The sequence below is a fragment of the Hyaena hyaena genome, unplaced genomic scaffold (genome assembly GCF_003009895.1).
Source record: "Hyaena hyaena isolate Hyena2069 unplaced genomic scaffold, ASM300989v1 scaffold_13, whole genome shotgun sequence".
NCBI lineage: Eukaryota > Metazoa > Chordata > Mammalia > Carnivora > Hyaenidae > Hyaena > Hyaena hyaena.
The window spans coordinates 7,479,798-7,486,248 of NW_024080645.1; positions in this window are offsets into that span (position 1 = coordinate 7,479,798).

Sequence of the window (6,451 nt, forward strand, 5' to 3'; positions counted from 1 at the left end):
AGCCTGTGCTGTGATGGGTAGTCATCCTGGGCTTGCGCACTCACACAAGCATAAATAGTTAATGAAGTATGAAAGGCATAATTAAAGGAAACCCTGGGTTCCTACTGAGCAGCTTCAGAAAGCGCACCTGTGAAGCCCGTGTGTGTCCCGTTCAGACCTCGCTCCTGTGCCCCTGAGATACACGATGTTCAGTTCACCCTTCCTCTTATCTACGAGGTTTGCGCTCTGGCTTTTTGCCACTCCAGGTGCTCAGCAGGCCTGTCCGTCAGCCCTCCGTTCACAGAGGGGGCGCCAGGCTCCTGCTGGACCCTGCCTCCTCCCCGGGGGTGGGGCTGAGGAGGAGCCTGGGGCCAGGTTGGTGTGCACGCGTGAGAAGGGGACACCCAGGACCCTGCAGCAGGCAGGCTGTCCAAGCCGTATGGGAGGCTTGTGCAGGAGAAATTAAGGCCGCAGAGGAAAAGTGAAACCGAAGAGAACAGTTGAGATTTGACAGAAGGGATTCTCATTGCCGAGTTTTGCTGTCATTAATGATAAAGTCCTCTGACGGAAGAGCTATAGGGCAGTGCTGTGTAAAATGTCCGTGTGTGGACCGTGTCAGCACCACCTGGGAATTGCCTAGAAATGCCAAATCCTGGCATCCCATCCCAGGTCTACTGAGTAAAAATCTTAGAATAGAGCCCAGGAGTCAGTTTTAACCAACTGTGTGTGTTTCTGCGTGTACTAAAGTTTGAGAATCACTGGGAGAGCTTTTCTGTCTGCTGTGCCCAGGCTGTACTCCATATCCATGGAACCAGCCTCTGGGTGGGACCCTGATAGCAGTTCTTTACATACCCCATCCCCTGGGGCTTCTGCCGGGAATGAGAACCAGCGCACCGAGCCATTGCTTCCCCATCTCGCCTGTCGCCAATCAGATGTAGACTCAGCCTCATCTCTCCCAAGTGCTCTTAAGGATGTTAAGCCATATCAGGGTGTTCTGTGCATGCTAACCTCGTGTGCTAAGGTATTTTCTTCAACCCCCCCTTTGTGTGTGTGTGTGTGTGTGTGTGTGTGTGTTTTATAATGTTTATTATTTTGAAAGACAATATGAGTGGAGGAGGGGCAGAGAGGGAGACCGAGGATCCAAAGCAGACTCCACTGTCAGCAGAGAGCCCAATCCAGGGCTTGCACTCATGAACCATAAGATTATGACCTGAATAGAAACCAAGAGTTGGGCAAACTGACTGAGCCACCCAGGTGCCCCAACATGGTACATTTTCTTTTTTTATGTTTATTTATATTAGAGAGAGACCGAAACAGAGCATGAGAAGGAAAGGGGCAGAGAGAGGGAGACACAGAATCTGAAGCAGGCTCCAGGCTCTGAGCTGTCAGCACAGAGCCTGGCGCGGGCCTCAAACTCACGAACTGCGAAGTCATGACCTGAGCCGAAGTCGGCACTTAACCGACTGAGCCACCCAGGTGTCCCAACATGGTGCTTTTTAAGTCTAAATTTCCTTTTTTGTTTTTAGAGATCATGTGCGAGTGGGGGAGGAGCAGAGAGAGGAACAGAGAATCCCAAGCAGGCTCCGTGTGGTCAGCGCTGAGCCCGTTGTGGGGCTCCGTCCCATGAAACAGGAGAAGATGACCTGAGCTGAAATGGAATCGATGCCTGACCAACTGAACCCCCCAGGCGCCCATAGGTTTCCTTTTACTCTAATTTATATAGTTGGTTGCCATTATTCATAGTAGCTTTGTTCTAGAATTTCATTATGGGCACTGAGTTAGCAAGTAATGAACCGAGGCTCCTGAGGAAATCCCACGGTAGGTGCCTGTGAGTCTCTGGCCACAACACTGTCATCAACCAATCGATACAGAACTTTGTTTTACGTGTTTCTGTTTAAAGACCTCTTAATCCATATTGGTGACTCCTTTATCTTGAGCTCAGGGCCAGCAGCTGTAACACACTTAAATGCAGCTTGTCTAGTGCATTTCCTCTAAGGCATAACCCTTACGCTAGCCAGCGCTTCAGCACTCTGCGTAGGGGCATTTCAGAAAGCACACTTGCCAGCAGCACAAAGATGTGAAAAATGCGGCACAAAATAGAGCTAAAGAAGAATACTTAACGGTGTGAGAGCAGAGACTTGGAGGCAGAGTGGCTCCTCGTTTGGTCTCAGCTGGGAACGGGCACATCAGACCATTCAAATCATTGCATGTCCGCAGTGACTGCTGGGGGGGTTGGGGTCACCAGCAAGCGTGCAAATGCAGAATCTGATACGGATCAGCTTACGTCGTAAATCGACCCTTTCAGGCCTGTCGTGCACAGACCCAGCTAGGTGGCCTGCTGTGCGGACACAGACGCTTTGCGCTGCAGGGGCCCTGCTACCCCAGTCCCGTGCCGCCAGTTCCACAGCCGTGGGACTGGTCTGCCTCCATTTCCTTCCCGTCCCTCAGTTCTCAGGACAGCAGCCACGCTGCCCCTGCTCTGCTCAAAGTGCCACAGTGGCCACACTGGGGTCAGCCCCACTGCTGCCTTCTCCACCAGTGTGCCCTGCTCATGCTCTGGCTGTTTCTGAGACCACCCCAGGGCCTTTGTACTTGCCAGTCCCTCTGCCTTGAGAATACCCTTCCCTGGGAATGCCGCGTAGCCCGCTCCCTCCCTCGTGTTCGAGTGTCCTCTCTCGGGTCTTGGGCTGTGTTAGGGGCAGGAGCAGCCCCCCCACGCAGTCCTCCCTCACCCTGCTGAGTGTCCCCAAGCCCTGCTCACCGTCTGGCTCGACCACTCGCTGTCCGTCTGCCCCGCTGGAATGCTCACTTCCAGAGCAGGGGCTTCAGCAGCTATGTTTCAGTACCTGGAGCAGAAGTGGGCACATGTGAGGCTTCGAATAAGTATTGATGAATGAACGGTGGCCCCTGATAGGCTGGAGTTCAGTCCAGCACCCTAAAATACACCCCTTTTCCATCCAGCGCAGTAGAGCTCTGGGGTTTTCTGTGTTCTGACCACCCCTCCAACACTTCCTATAGTTGTGACCACTGCGGAGGCCGTAGGGGACGAGAGCCTAGCCTATTTTACCACTGTGTCCGGAGTAAGTTTTCAGAACTTTATCCTAACGACAGAAAAATCTCAACATATGCACCCTTTTGTCGAAGTAATTTCATGCTGGGGGAAAAGTAAAAGATGGGGGCAAGGTGGGGGCCGCCCTTACTGATTTTTCCCTGCATCAAGGATCTCACCCAGCCCCCTCTCTCCCTCTGCTCTGCCATATTTTTAGCTTTGGCCTTAGGACTTTCTGGTTTCCAGCGCGTTGCCTGATGCATCCCGAATGTAGCATAGCAACCCTCACCTGAACATGGGCTCTCTCTCACGGGCACGACCAATGCAGGGCATCTTGATAGGAATAAGTAGAAAACCAGTGAGCTAAAGGTTTAAAATAATTGAGTTTATCCCATTTGGGTCAGTTACAAATCATGTTTTTAAAAATAAATCGTGAGGGAAAATGTGTCCTCTCTATAAGTTGACTTCTGGTGTTTTTCTTAATCAGAAAATAAGCGAGACTCAAAGTTCTGAAGTCTAGCACTTTGAAAGCTCCATGAAAGTATTTGTTTTAGCAGTGCAAAAATATTCCACATTGTGAAATAAATAGGAAAGTAGGTTCATTTCTGTTCCTATTTACCATGTTCCTGGTAATTTTAGGTGATGGCGATTTGTGGCTGAGTAAGACATGTTCTCGGTTGTTAATGTGCAGTTTGGAGGCCAGGCAGGGCTGTAATCAAGCACTTGCTAATGTGGACACGTGCTCGACCCCCGGTGGCCATGAACTGTGGTGAGGCCGTGAAGGCCTGGCAGGGGACAGCTTCCCATATTTATGGAAAGCGTAGCTGAGCAGAGCTAGAGCAGAGCTGGTCAGGGGAAGATGATTAATGACCAGAGATGAGGCTAGAAGTGTATACTAAAGAGACCAGACAGCTTTGCAAATCCTGCCAGAGGCTGTGAGGTTTTTGAGTCACTGAAGGACAGGTTACACCCTAACTCGAGTCCAGGAGCTGGATTAGGAGGGAAGAGACAGGAGGGAGACCAGCTGGGAGGCTTCAGAAATGGGGGGAAGGATGAGGGTCTCAATGGAAAGGGGGACAGAGGAGGAGAAGCCCCCCTGTAATGAGGGATGGGAGAGGAGGAGGAGCCCGACCAGGCCTCGGACTCCAGGAAGTAGTTACACTCTGAGCTGAAAAGGCCTCGAGAACTCGGTGACTGCCCCTAACCTTGCTGACATCTTTGTCGTTGCCTCCGCCTGGGACCGCATGGAGGCTGGTAGAGAAGAGCCCCGGGCAACGCGAGCACCCACGTCAGCTTTGCGCCCTTTCTCTTCCAGTTATTCTTCCTTTGTTTTCTTCCAAGCCTTGCCTGACTCCGTGTCCAGTTTCCTGTCCCGGCACTTAGAAGACTGGTTCATGAGCTCTGTGCAGGGGAGCTCCTCCACGTTACGGTGCCTTCTCATTTTAGCGTTTACAGTTTTGTTTTTAATGCTGATAACAAAAGTTTTTTGTGTTTATGTAGGCAAAGCTCCTAATCATTTATATTTCTCGTTAGTATGATACACATAAAGATATTCCCCACCCCAAAGCACATAACATTCTTTACAAAAACACTAATTCAAAGGAATACATGCACCCCAATGTTTACAGTAGCGCTATTGATAACAGCCAATTAGGGAAGCAGCCCAAATGTCCATCGACTGATGAATGGATAAAGAAGATGTGTTACGTATATACAATGGAATATACTGTGTGATGAAAAAGAATGAAATCTTGCCATTTGCAACAGCATGGATGGAACTAAGTGAAATAAATCTGTCAGAGAAAGACAAATACCATATAATCTCACTTTTGGGGAAAATTGAAAAAACAAAACAAATGAGCAAAAAGAGAAACCAAGAAACAGACTCTTCACTACAGAGAACACAATGATGGTCACCAGAACTTGGGGGGGTGGGGGAAGGGACAGGTGAAATAGGTGAAGGGGATTAAGAGTATACTTACCTTGGGGCGCCTGGGTGGCTTAGTCGGTTAAGCGTCTGACTTTCGCTTAGGTCATGATCTCGCGGTTCGTGGGTTCGAGCCCCGCGTCGGGCTCTGTGCTGACTGCCAGCTCGGAGCCTGGAGCCTGTTTCAGTCTGTGACTCCCTCTCTGACCCTTCCCTGCTCACGCTGTCTCTCTCTCTCTCTCCTAGGGGAAAAAAAAAAAAAGTATACTTACCTTGATGCACACTGAGTATATACAACTGTTGAATCACTATATTGTATACCCGAAACCAAGAAAACACTGTATATTAACTATACTGGGATTTTAAAATTTAGTATATATACATTCTTCTGGTAAATTTGTGGCTTTATCACCTTTATCATAATTTGAAAAATATAATTGGCATCTTTTTAAAAGTCAGTATTTAGGGGTACCTGGGTGTGGATGGCTCAGTTGGTTGAGCATCTGTTCTTGAGTTTGGCTCAGGTCATGATCTCATGGTTTGTGGGATTGAGCCCTGTGTCAGGCTCTGCGCTGACAGCATGGAGCCTCCTCTTGGGATTCTCTCTCTCTCTCTCTCTCTCTCTCTCTCTCTCAACCCCCACTTGTGCTCTCTTTCCAGATAAATAAATGAGTAAATAAATAAGTCACTATTTAAATTAATCTTTATTTCTTTAATTAAATTTGATTCAATCTGTAATTAAATTCAGCAACTTTAATTCTCTTGTTCAGACTAGTTTTCTTGAATTAATTCAGAATACTTACCTTTCACAAATTTATAGGAACGCTAATAAATAATAAGTACCTGGGGCGCCTGGGTGGCTTAGTCGGTTAAGCGTCCGACTTTCGCTTGGGTCATGATCTCGCAGTTCGTGGGTTCGCGCCCCGCGTCGGGCTCTGTGCTGACTGCCAGCTCAGAGCCTGGAGCCTGTTTCAGTCTGTGACTCCCTCTCTCTCTGACCTTCCCCTGCTCACGCTGTCTCACTCTCTCTCCTAGAAATAAATAAAACATTAAAAAAATAAATAAATAAATAAATAAATAAATAAATAAATAATAAGTACCTAGGCTTTTGAGATGTAATTGTTATATTCATCTGAAGTGCTCACTGCAGTGGGCTTACAGAGCCGTGCAGCCGTGCAGCCAACATTGGTCAGTTTGAGAACACTTTCATGAACCCAAAGAGAAACCCCACACCATTTTGCGGTCACCCCAAGTCCTCCAGCCCCAGGCAGCCACCAGTCTGCGTTCTGTGTGTGCAGATCTGCCTGTTCTGGACGTTTCACATAACGCAACCCTATAAGCTGGTGTGCGGTCTTCTGGCGTTTTCCCCGTGGTGTAAAACTGTCCAGGTTCACCCGTGCTGCAGCGAATGTTGGAAATTCACAGCTTACTAGACAGACAAGAGAAATACTAGTGGGAGGGAGTCCATGTTTGCTGTTGCCAAATAACGTCCCTCA